Genomic DNA, 12,718 nt, shown 5'->3' on the forward strand with positions numbered 1-12,718 from the left:
TGGAGTTGAGCCTCTTATAAATTACATAATGAAAACATCATAACTCTACCATTTAAGTCAAATATGTATTTTCAGGTATTTATATATTCTGATAGCCCAAATAATCAATAAACTATTGACTTGTGCAAGTTTTTCTGTCCTATTAAATGGATTCAATGCTACAAGTATATTACTATTTCTACGCCTAACCTGTTTTCCTTCCCTCCCTCCCCCCTTTTCCTTCCTTCCTTCCTTCCTTCCTTCCTTCCTTCCCTCTTCCCTCCCTCCCTCCCTCCTTCCTTCCTATCTTCCTTTTTCCCTGTTTCCATGCACAAATATTTTGAGTGCCAAATATATGCCAATTGTCAAAGTACATAGTACAGATTTGTAATGATCTCCTAGCTAATAGGAAAGAAACAGACACAGATGTTTTGATTACAGTCACAGGGTATGATAGTGGCAAGCAGACGGTGTTATGGTAGAGCATTAAGTCTTGAAGGATGATATGACAGACCGTAATATTGTTTACAAATGGCCTTTGTCTCCTCAACTGGCCCTTTCCTGAGGGCCAGTTTCCTGAGCCTTGGCTATGTGACTTGTTTTTGCAATAAAATGTAGATGAAAGTGACAAGCAGAAGTTTTATAAACCACTGCAATCTCACCTTTTTTTTTTCTGTCACATGACACACAGTGTCCTAGAGAAAAGCCACTCCTTAAGCCTAGATCCCAGAATGTAGAGTACATGAAGCAAGACCACAGCCTACCCACAATGAACATGCCCATGACAGAAAAATAAACATTGGTAAGCTACTAAGACCCAGCCATTAAGAAGGCATGGTTTACTTTGGAGCTGAAAGTTCAATGCAAATGTGTGCAAATGGTGAGAAATGGAAGGAGAGGTGAAGATAGGTGTGGTTGGGCAGGGGGGGGGGGGGGGGCGTTGGCAGAAAACTGATTAATTTATGTCTCAAGTCAAAGAGGCTTTTATTCTAAAAGCTATAGTCATTGGGGGCACCTGAGTGGCTCAGGCAGTTAAGCATCTGACTCTTGATTTCAGGTCATGATCTCAAGTTCCTGAGAAGGGCTCCAAGCTCAGCATGGAGTCTGTTTGTCCCTCTCCCTCTACCCTGGCCCCCCCACTCTCCCTCTCTCATAAATAAATAAATAAATATATAAATATATAAATAAATAAGCTATAGTCATTGAAAGAAGAAGGAGTCACACATGATCAGGTTAGATTTTTAGATGTGAAACTCTAGTAGCAGTGTTTCGGTAAATAGACTGAAGGGAAAATGAGACTGGAAAAAGAAACCAAGTAAGAGGCTTTGTAACAATTTTATTCTGTGAGGGTTTTCCAGGTTCTGGTCCCTTTCACCACCACTCCTCCCACATACCTGCCTCCTTGCTCTGGACATTTCTTTGTTTATTTGCTGATCACCAATACTCTTCAGTCTTCTTAAGGTGGCTAGGATAACTCAGTCCCAAAATACGAATTCTGAATTATATGTGATCCTTAGAAGTTTTCTTGAATAAATTAAGGGAATGATTCTCCGATAAGGTACTTTCCTTATGGTTTTTGCCAGATCAGGTCCCTGAAGGAATGTCTATGTGAGAGAGTCCAGAGAGATAGAAGAAACATTGTATCAGCATCAACAATCAAAGGGGAGTTGGAGGAGGGGCGGGGGGAAGCAAAGACTGAGCTTCCAGAGGTCTGTCTTCGCTTTTGTAGTTGCCTTGGCATCATTCGGCATGTGTCAGTTTTGCATTTCACTTTCAACATGAACTCTGCAGTCTCCACAGGGACCTCTACAAGCAGAGGCATTATGGGAATTCACTTGTTGTTGCTGCCTGAGGGTGATCCAAGGGCTTGGAATCTGGGAATTGCCTTTTGTCCTACTGCAGGACCTGGCCTTTTTAATCTCATTTTTAGTTGTAACCTGCTTGAAGGCAGAGAACGCAGGATTCTGTTCCGTTCTTGAGGAACTGGACCTGTTAGGGTATTTTCTTATAATGTAAGAAGAGCAAGCAGAGAAAAAGATAATGAAATTAAGCCTATGTTGGCTCAAATTTCAAGGATCTTCTTGAATAGAATTTCTTAAACTGTGGAGAAAAGACCAAGTTTATTTCCACCATCATCTACCTATTATGGAGCTATACTTTAGTAAAATTTAACAAAATGAATTGCTAGAAAAATAATAATGAAAAATACATACAGGACACCTGGGTGGCTCAGTCGGTTAAGAGGCTACCTTTTGGCTCAGGTCATGATCCTGGAGTCCTGGGATCAAGCCTCACGTTGGGCTACTTGCTCAGCGGGGAGTCTGCGTCTCCCTCTGCTCCTCACCACCTTTGTGCTCTCTCTCAAGTAAAAAAAAAAAAAAAAAAAGACATACAAAATACAAGTCTAGATTTTTTAGATTCAGTAGGCATAAAATTGCTGTGAAGGGGCGCCTGGGTGGCTCAGTCGTTAAGCGTCTGCCTTTGGCTCAGGTCATGATCCCAGAGTCCTGGGATCGAGTCCCACATCGGGCTCCCTGCTCAGCGGGAAGCCTGCTTCTCCCTCTCCCACTCCCCCTGCTTGTGTTCCTGCTCTCACTCTCTCTCTGTCAAATAAATAAATAAAATCTTTAAAAAAAAAAATTGCTGTGAAATTTCTATAGTTGTTTCTAAATATTTAGTTTTAATTTTTGTATTGATATTGTTATAGACTAAAAAAGTTTGCAGACAAGAACTGCTTTAAAACCTTTTGATTAGAATAATAAAAGAATAATAGGATCATATTATGCAGCATAGAAAATTCACAGATTAAAATATCAAATAAAGAGGTAAATTGTAAAATCAACCATCTGAAGAGAGTTGTCCTGACAGCATTATTAATTATCTCTTATTAAAATAAAGCTCTCTATACTGAAAAGTCCCTACTGCCATATGGCCATCTAATTTAGAATGAGTCACCAACCTTATTTTATCAAAATAATGTTTCAAAAACAATATTTCAATTTAATTTCTCAACTCCTGAAAGTTTCATACTCATTCATATGTATTTTTTTCAGACTGAATAAATACAGCAAAATGAGGAAACATTGAAATGGTTAAAAAATTCCAGTCTATGAAATAGGATCAGAAAACCAAACTCTTCTCTCTCTCTTTTTCTTTTTTTTGTAATGAAAGTGGCTAAGTTCCTAAAAGCAAAGAACTGAATAGCTAATTGGACTTGATTAGACAAGTAAAATTGCTAAGATTTAAGCTTCTCCCTAAATTCATATATTGCTTCTATTTGAGTTGGCTACTAATCTTGAATAATGGAAAATGTTGTACTATATTGTGCTCCTTTTATCTCTAAAGAGAATCAAGAAGCCATGGTGATTAGCAACCTTTCAGTTGATGGCATATAAAAGTGCATTGCGACGTTTACCAATATTAAAACATTAATGATAATAATTGAAACATTATGTATATTTTTCTCCAGGATTCTGGCAACACCACTCACTGCAGCAGTTAAGGCACTGGAGGAAATACAATTAAATTTCTCCATTGAGAAACCTCCCCAGGAATGCTAATGATGTATTTCAACATGTTATTTATCCTATGTAATAATTCCTCATGAAGTTTAATGATAGCTGTCTTTATAAATAACAACTGATAAATATGCTTTTAAGATACAAAGAGTTATGAAGCTGACTACTTGCAAAAAGACTGGAGGATGTTAACATATACTTCAATATTTCTGTTTAAAAAGGACATGCAGGGCACCTGGGTGGCTCAGTCGTTAAGCGTCTGCCTTCGGCTCAGGTCATGATGCGAGGGTCCTGAGATCGAGTCCCGCCTTGGGCTCCCTGCTCAGCGGGAGGCCTACTTCCCCCTCTCCCACTCCCCCTTCTTGTGGACCCTCTCTCACTGTCTCTCTCTCTCTCTGTCAAATAAATAAATAAAATCTTAAAAAAAAAAAAAGGACGCACTTTGTATGGCCATAGGATAAGAATGGGATGGGATAACGATAAGCAGTGGTCCTCTGCATTGTGTTAGGGAGAGATAATCTGCAGACTTTTATCTAGTAATAAACAATGTCTTAGTGAGAGAGAATAAGATATTTTGGGCTGCAGAAAGCTTTTCACTTCACTACAGGAGCTACTACTGAGAGAGGGGACGCTCAATTCTCTCAATTTTATCATAAGCAAATAAATTAAAAATAGATAAGAAAATAATAGCAACATGAACAAGAGAAAACCTGTGGAGTGAAAATTTGTTAACTCCCTAGAAGGAATTCAATAACGCATAAGTTAGTCTTTTTGTAAAAACGCTGCTTCACACTGGGCCTCCGGGGGCTGTTTGTTCATATGCCAGAGCACCTGCTATTAATTTCTTACATCCCATTTCAGGAAGAACAATTCCTCTCTATGTCTTCCTCACCTCTTACATCATGTTCTAGTAGGAGCATCTAAAAATAAACCAAGACAGATAGTCAAGACATGGGTTTTTGAACAAAAATTCTGCATTAGTAACCCCTCAATTTTATATTTGGAAGGGCTCAAAAGTAACTTCGGTAAAATAAAAGGTTATTAATTTGATCAAGCCATAAAGCTAGCAGGTGGTTGGGCTGGAACACAAATTTCAATCTGTCTGATTTCAGAGCTTATTCATGTAACCAACATTCTATAACCATATAGAAAATCTGCTTGCAAAGAATCTTCACGCGTGCTTCTTTAATTAAGCTATTTGCTAATAGCTGGTTATAACAGTAAACATAATTTTGTTTGGTCCTTCATTTTATAGGCTAAATAAACCATTTTCTTTAGCCTTCTTTTGAAGAATTGTTACCTTGGAAAATGGGTTTGACACTTTATCTCAAACATTCGACAACATCTCTAACAGCCATCTCTGGATGGCATTCTCTTCATAAAAAAAACATATCTTCTGTGAAATACTTTCTCAAAATGTTCATTTCCAAATCTGCTTGTTAGAGGGAAAGTTTCTGACCAGTGCATTTGTTTCTTATATGGAGACACATCGGAATTAATAGTGGGAAAGCAGATGGCTGAAGGAATCCCCCCATGAGAGGATTTCTCATTTTGCAGGACACACACATGGTTGCAAAGGAATGAAATACGAGGAACAACCTCATGGCACTCTGAAGTGAAAGCCAGAAACCATAGGCCAAGGAAAGGATCTTTATGCTGCCTGAAAAGCATTTCCCCCCAGGGATTGATTATACTCTTGAGTCAATCCTTCCTATCGTTACTTATGCCATTTGTTACTACGTCTATTTACCCAACTTTAACAAAAGTTGAAAGGAAATAGAAGAATTTTTTTTTTCCAATCAGATATATTAGGAAGAGTCTCTTTATTAACAGAAAATTGGTATGGATAAACGATTTTGCTATAAAACATTTTCCTAACAAGTGGCCAAGTTTAAAAATTTATAAAAGTTTGATTTGCTTTAGTGTTTTTCACAAAGTAATTTCACAATGTTCATAAGCAGTTTTGTTGCATATTTTGCCCCCTCAAAATTTGAGTTGTAACACGTTTATATGTGCTGTGGGTATTTAATGCCCTCAAAAGGTACAGCAACTTTATTATTGATTCCTTCTGATTTAGGATTAAGCCCTTTAACAATTCTGTCTTGACCTAGAATTCAAACAGAAGACAAGATGCTGCAGAGGATAGAGAACCAAATATCGGATTGTGTAATGTGGCTTTCTAACATGCTCTGGAAATTCCTTCCCCTAGAAAAAGAATGTGGTGCTGGTGGTGATTGAGAAAAAGCAAATGCTGGAGTCATAAGACAGTCATACAAAATTTAGAATTCATCCTCTAATCCTTGGTTTGGTCATAGATATACAACTTCAGGGAAAATCAGTTAACCTCTCATGAATTTTCCCTGTGATAATATATTAAGATGCTTATCTGAGTTTATAGGGCCTGCATCCTTTTTACCCATTTTTGTACTTTCTTTAGCATCATATGCATTTATCTGTCTGATTATATATATATATATATATTTGAAGACATCAGGGGATCCTGGGCTTTGTTAGCCTAGAGGAAATGGACAACTCCTTATAGTCATAAAAATTAATCTTGTCTATCACCCCTGATCATAAATGGAAGTATATTAAACTTTATAAAATGCAGGAAAATAAATAAAACATTAATTATATATGTAGTTAATGCCCATGACTGTATAACTGTCCATAAGAACAGTTTTTTACGTCTTTTATGAGAGTTGCCATTAAATAATATATAAATTCTTTATAAAACATAGATCATCTAGGAATAAATATTCTCTCATCTGATTTAGATAAAATGACAATTTTCTATGTCAATAAGAAATACAGGTCTGTCTCATGCCTTGAGAAAATGGATATTATTTCAAGTCAAATTTTCTTATTAAATTCTGTCCATGGTTTTCTCTTCATTATAGAATGTGGTTATGCTAAGATATTATGAAATATGAGAGATTACAAATTTGTGTATTGGGAGTTGTACTCAGACAAAATCAGTTGATTGTCTCAATAGTCTCCACAGTGACACAATGATTACCAGAAAAATCTACCAACCAAATCCCTCCCACTCTCTCCTCTTTCCCAGATACATGCAGTTATCCATCCATGATGTTCTTAATTGTGTGAGGAAAGCTACACTGGAGGTACTGGTAGACAATGGGTCTTCTCTGTCCCTTCCAGGTCCGGAGCTCCTGCTCCCGGCTACTTAGATGTAGCTTCTGTATCTGCAGCATCCCTTCAGTAAGTTAGTACTTTGAGAACCAGTGTGCACTGCTTCTTACCTATTACCATGTCCTTTACCTACTTTCCTCCAGCCACACACGCAGAAGTCCTCGTCCCCGATTGCTTTAGAGTCGGACCATGTTTACACTCATTTCCTTTGAGTTTATTAATCTAAAGGAACGGCTTGTTTATCTTGTGATGTTCCTCATTCCCCTGCACTCCCCCTTCACTCTGGGGGCAGAGTAGTCAAGAACTAGAGCTGTGACTCACAAACCAATTTTTTGTTATTTGAACAATCCTAATAACACATACAGTTGATTTAACTTCTGCCCTCCCTTTTCAATACATAAATAATCATTTTCTGAAAAGCAGGTGGAGGGTTCCTTCTAGGCTTTTTATTTATTTTTTGGTTTATGGCTTGCAGGAGATACTATGCAGCTCAAAGTATACATTGTCTAAGATTAAATACCAATGTTATACTTTACTCTTCAGGTACTGACTCAGTCTTGGAGTCCATCTGAGTGAATGAGTAATAGGAGGGCCACGGAGAAATTAATGGGACAAAACAAGTAAATCACTTGTTAAACATCATTTTGTTAAACTATAAAAGTATATTATTTATCCACATTTTAGATTTATTGGTAAATCCATGTTGGTCTATGTAACAATTTTTAAAAAGTACAGAAATACAGTTTTTCAAAGGTCTCAATTCCAGTGAGAGTCTTGGGTTGGAATCTCAATTTTGACGTCAACTCGTCAACTTGTTGTATGATGCTTAGGTGAGTAGCTTAATCTTCTTAAGAATTATTTCTTTATCTATCATATGAGCGTTTTAAGTTTCATATTCCTGTGGTTTAAAATTTCATGACGCTGTGGTCCCCTGGGAACGACAAGGACTAAAGAGTTGTGCACAGGCAAGGAGAGGTATCTTGCCAATCATCTCAGTTCCTGTAGGCAAAGAAGAAATTCTCCCATCCCATATTAGTGTACAGATGGGGTTGTAGAAGCTGCTTTAATACATATTTTAACATGATGTTTGTGATAGTATGAAGATTTAAAATAAGGTTCCTGCCATGATGTTGACTGAAGATGCTGCTATTGTTGTGTTTTTATCTAACATCTAAGGAAGGGAGCAATTTAAGTGACTTCTCACTATGCTCAATATAGCTTGATTATATGTATATAAAATCACAGATTGTAGCATTCAGTGGTCTATATTACACAGTTCTAATGGTTCTTAGAGGTTTACATATATTTGTTGTTCTAATAAAATTTTGGTTGCTATTTTGGTCAGTAATTCCATGCTCCTAGAATTCCAATAAAATTTTGGTTTCCTCTAATTGATACTCAGTTTATTTCTAAGATAGTTTTAACATTACCTATACAATTATGCAATACTTTATTTCATAATTTATTTCAATATACAACATACTTCATTTTAATACTTTATGAAATACCTTATACAATAATTTGTTGTAATCTCATAATGAGGACCACGTTCATTAATTTGTGGTTACTTAAAATACATCAACACTGGTACAAAGATCCGTTCAATCTGCATAATTTCTAGAGGATACTATTTTTTTATTTGCACAAAGTATTTCAGACTTTTTAAGTACCCCCAAATAAGTTTATTAAAATGTTTTGGTTACAGAAGCTGTATTTTAGAAAGATGTGCAGAGTTTGGTGATTGTAGCTTGCTTGTTGCTCCATTTGTTGGCTATTGTGTATATTTTTAATAGGAAAGTAACCCATACAGTTTAACAAGAAGCTGCTGCTTCCCAGTGGGATCTCATGCTTTGCTACCACATCTATCATGTGAGCAGTCAGCTTCAGCAATCTTAGACTACATTCATTCTTTGCAATGCGCTACACTGTTTCACATTTTCCTACCTCACCCATGATTGTTTCTTCTATCTTCAATGCCTTTTACATCAAGGCCAACTAGAAAACTACTACCTTGCAGGTTAATCTTAAATCTAATTTTCTCAGTCAAATTCTGAAAATCATCTAAGTAGTTTGGAATATTACAATAAAGTATTATGGAATTGTAAAGAATTAGAGGCAGGAACATCTGTAGGTGATGATATGGGAGATAAGCAGATAATACTGTGAAAAACAAATTACGGCTTGCAGATACCGCTGCCCAGCCATGCTCAACCCCACTATGTTCTTCCGCGTCATGAGGGATGGCGAGCCCTTGAGCCGCATCTCCTTCAAGCTATTTGCAGACAAAGTTCCAAAGGCAGCAGAAAACGTTTGTGCTCTGCACACTGGGGAGAAAAGATTGTTTATAAAGTTTCCTGCTTTCACAGGATTATTCCGGGATTTATGTGCCAGAGTGGTGACTTCACAAGCCATAATGGCACTGGCAGCAAGTTCATCAATGGGGAGAAATTTGATGATGAGAATTTCATCCCGAAGCATATGGGTCCTGGCATCTTGTCCATGGCAAGTGCTGGACCCAACACAAACGATTCCGTTTTTCGTCTGCACTGCCAAGACTGAGTGGTTGGATGGCAAGCATGTGGTCTTTGGCAAGGTGAAAGAGGGTATGAATTTTGTGGAAGCCTGGAGGGCTTTGGGTCCAAGAATGGCAAGACGAGCAAGAAGATCACAGTTGCTGACTGTGGACAAATCTAATAAATCTGACTTGTGTTTTATCTGAACTACCAGACCATTCCTTCTAAGCCCAGGAGAGCACCCCTTCATCCCCATCTGCTGGAAATATCCTATAATCTTTGTGCTCTGGCTGCAGTTCTATGGGTTCTATATTTTCGTTATTCCCCTCCAAGTCTAGCTGGATTGCAGAGTTAAGTTTATGATGATGAAATAAAAACCGAACAAAAAAAAGTAAGTTATGCTAAATTTTATGGAAAAAAAATGTATGTGTCTACATTTTTATATGTAGAATACTAAAGAAAGCATTAACAGTACTTGGATCTGAGGTAAGATGGACACATTTATTTTCATATACCTTTTTACTTGAATATTTTACTATATTCATATATTACTTTTCAATTAACAACGACTTAAAAATATCCTTCACACAGTTGTTTTCTTTTCCCACTCAAGCAAAATTAATGACTTGCTTGTATCCTAAATTATTAGTCTTCAAATCCTTTGTGTCTAGTACTTTAATAAGAATTTCAAGGAACTTTATACCACATGACATATTTTTAGAGGAACATCTAATATTTCTCATTGGAAATGGAAAAAGTTGCAAAGACTGTGAATTGCTTCTTTCTTTTTTATTGCAAAATTCTCTTTCTGTCTTTGGCTTTAGATAATTCAACTATGTATCTAGGTGTGAATTTCTTTGAGTTTTCTTTCTTGGAGTTTTTTTAAGCTTCATGGATATGCAGACTAATATTCTTAAATCTAGCAAGTTTTGGCCATTACTTCTTCAAATATTGCTCCTGTTTCCCTCCCCCGGCCCCCTTTCTTCTTCTTCTCCTTCTCCTCCTCTTTCTTCTTCTTCTTCTCCTCCTCTTTCTTCTTCTTTTTCTTCTTCTTCTAGGAGTCCATTTATGCATATGTTTTTATGATGATAGTGTCCTGCAAGCCTATAAGGCTCCATTTATATATCCTTTTTTTCTTCTTTTGGATCCTTTAGATAAGACCATCTCAACTGACCTATGTTCAAGTTTTAAATAATATATATTGGCAGCTCTGGAAATCAGAGTCCTTCCCACCTGCCAGGATTTGTTGTTGCTGTTGTTTGTCTACTTGTTAGTGACTTTCCTGAACTAATTCTTTTAAGTCTAAATTCCCTGTCATATGTGGCCACTGAATTCCATGCTTGATTATCATGGTCATCTAATAATTTCACTTTGAACTCGTAAGTCTCCAAACTTTGCTGAAGGGTACTGAGTGTGTGTTCATTTAAACTTTTAACATTCTAATAGGGAGTCTACTGGCTGCCTTAGGCATCATCTTCTGCTCAGACAGAACCTCAGCCAAGAGGTAAGAGTGTGGGGTCTTTTTAGATCTTTCCTGAATATGTGCATGACCTTTGAGGTTTTCCAGATATATGTAAGAGTTTCCAAAGCTATTACCATTTGATTCCTTAGTTGTTTTTTTGTTTTTTGTTTTTTTTTTCTGTTCGGATTTCTTTTTTAGCCTTTGTTAACTCCAGTTGATAATCTCATCTCAGGCAGCTGTGATCTTAAACAATTGTTGCTGGTTATATTTTTACAAATACTCTATAGGTAGGGCTGTTCCTACAGAGGAAGTGCTCAGTCAGGTTAAATAGAAACAAACCTGGAAAACTGAGCTTTTCCAGGGAGTTTTCAGACAAGTCAAGTAGTGACAATTTTCTGGCATGATGCTTTTGGTAAACCCCAAATATATTTGGCCTGCCTCCTCCAATGGATACCAGGTTCCTAGTTTTCCTAGTTTCTGTGGTTGTGAGAGTGTTGGCTTTCAAGGCTACCATGGAGCTGGGGTGGGGGAGGATATGATCAGGGCAAGGTAAAAAGACAAGACTTGTTCTTACAGAGATTCTGCTTTTTCTTTCTTTTTTAAATAAATAATCATTGGATTTCTTCAAGCTCTCCATTAATTTTAAGATTTCAGAAAAAGTTGAGTTTGACCATATGTACAAGTCTTATTATTTTTATAGGGGGCAGATTTTAAGAGATCCTTACTCCACCATTCTAGAAGTTGCTCTCTGAATATACTTCAGTTTAATTTGTGCTTACATTGGGAATGGTAAATAAAGATCTCTACCAATGTGGCTGATGTAATACTTGTCCATTAGATTGACTTTCTTTGCTCATATCCATGCTGTGTGTGCCTTTTCTTCAACTAGGTTCATGATTTCTTTGAAGTAATGGGCCATGCCTTATTTATTTTTTACTGCCACAATACAGAGCATAGTAACTGCCCTGCAGATGTTAAATGAATGATTGAATAAATACACAAAATTTCATATTCTCTTTATTTTTGTCATTCTGTATTTATAACCATCCCCCCAGCAGTCTTCTCCAACATCATCTTGCATAATCTCTATTCAAGCTACACTGGCTTTCTTTCGTGTTCTTAATGTATCTCTCCTCTCAAGACCTCTACAAATATTCTTCTTTTTTTCTTTCTTTAAATATTTTTGCCTTGATTAAATTCTATTCATAATTCAAAATATAATCCATATTCCACTTCTTTAGAAACACTTATACTGACCCACTCTTCCAACATTAATAAGGTTCCCCTTGCCATGTGCCCTATGTGAGATATATATATATAAAATCACAGGGTTTGGGGAGCAAAGGAAAATTAACAAAGTTTTAGTTTCTAAAGCATTTATTTTAAGTATATATGTGTATATATGTATACATGCTAATTTAAAAAGCTTAATATTCACTTCATATTCCATAACCTTCTGTTATATGGATAATAGCCATATACTATTGATTCTTATTTAGCATTTAATGTACATTAGCATTTTATAAATAGTAATGTTTCATTACAATTTTGAGTAGGTTGCCATTTATCCATTAATTTGAACCACTGAGAAAAGAGAATTTATGTGTCAAGGTTATGAGATGCTAAAAGACAGCATTTAATTATCCTATATTTGAATATGGAAGTTGAGAAAGAACATGATATGGGGCTAATGGACCAGCAAAAATGCAAAGTACCATTCAGCACTAAAGTAATTGGGCAGAACAGTGGAAAAGACTACGATAAAAGATTACTTCATTAATTTTAAAATTAAAGGGCAAGATAAGGTGGTCACTATCATAGGGTTATTAAGGTAAAACAAGCTAATCAGCACATTTCATATGTAAAGTTGTCAGCTAATCATCCAATGATCACCAATTTCTGAAGAGTACAAAAGAAAGCGATTTATTCTTACTTTATCAATCAAATCATGCAATCGAATGTTTTACTGAAGGAAAAAAAAACCTTCTTAATTTATTTTTATCTTTCCTTAATATAATTTAACTATCATGCATTGGTAGGCAAACCATAAGAATATGGTAATTTTTATTTCATCTGCATAAGCATTAGAAAAA

The 12,718-nt window shown here is 36.3% G+C and overlaps 1 pseudogene; it reads left to right on the forward strand.

Annotated features, from left to right (window-relative positions):
- Positions 1-8,853: 8,853 nt before the first annotated feature.
- Positions 8,854-9,344, forward strand: LOC110579051 (annotated as a pseudogene).
- Positions 9,345-12,718: the final 3,374 nt, after the last annotated feature.

Source organism: Neomonachus schauinslandi, chromosome 4, assembly GCF_002201575.2.
Source record: "Neomonachus schauinslandi chromosome 4, ASM220157v2, whole genome shotgun sequence".
NCBI lineage: Eukaryota > Metazoa > Chordata > Mammalia > Carnivora > Phocidae > Neomonachus > Neomonachus schauinslandi.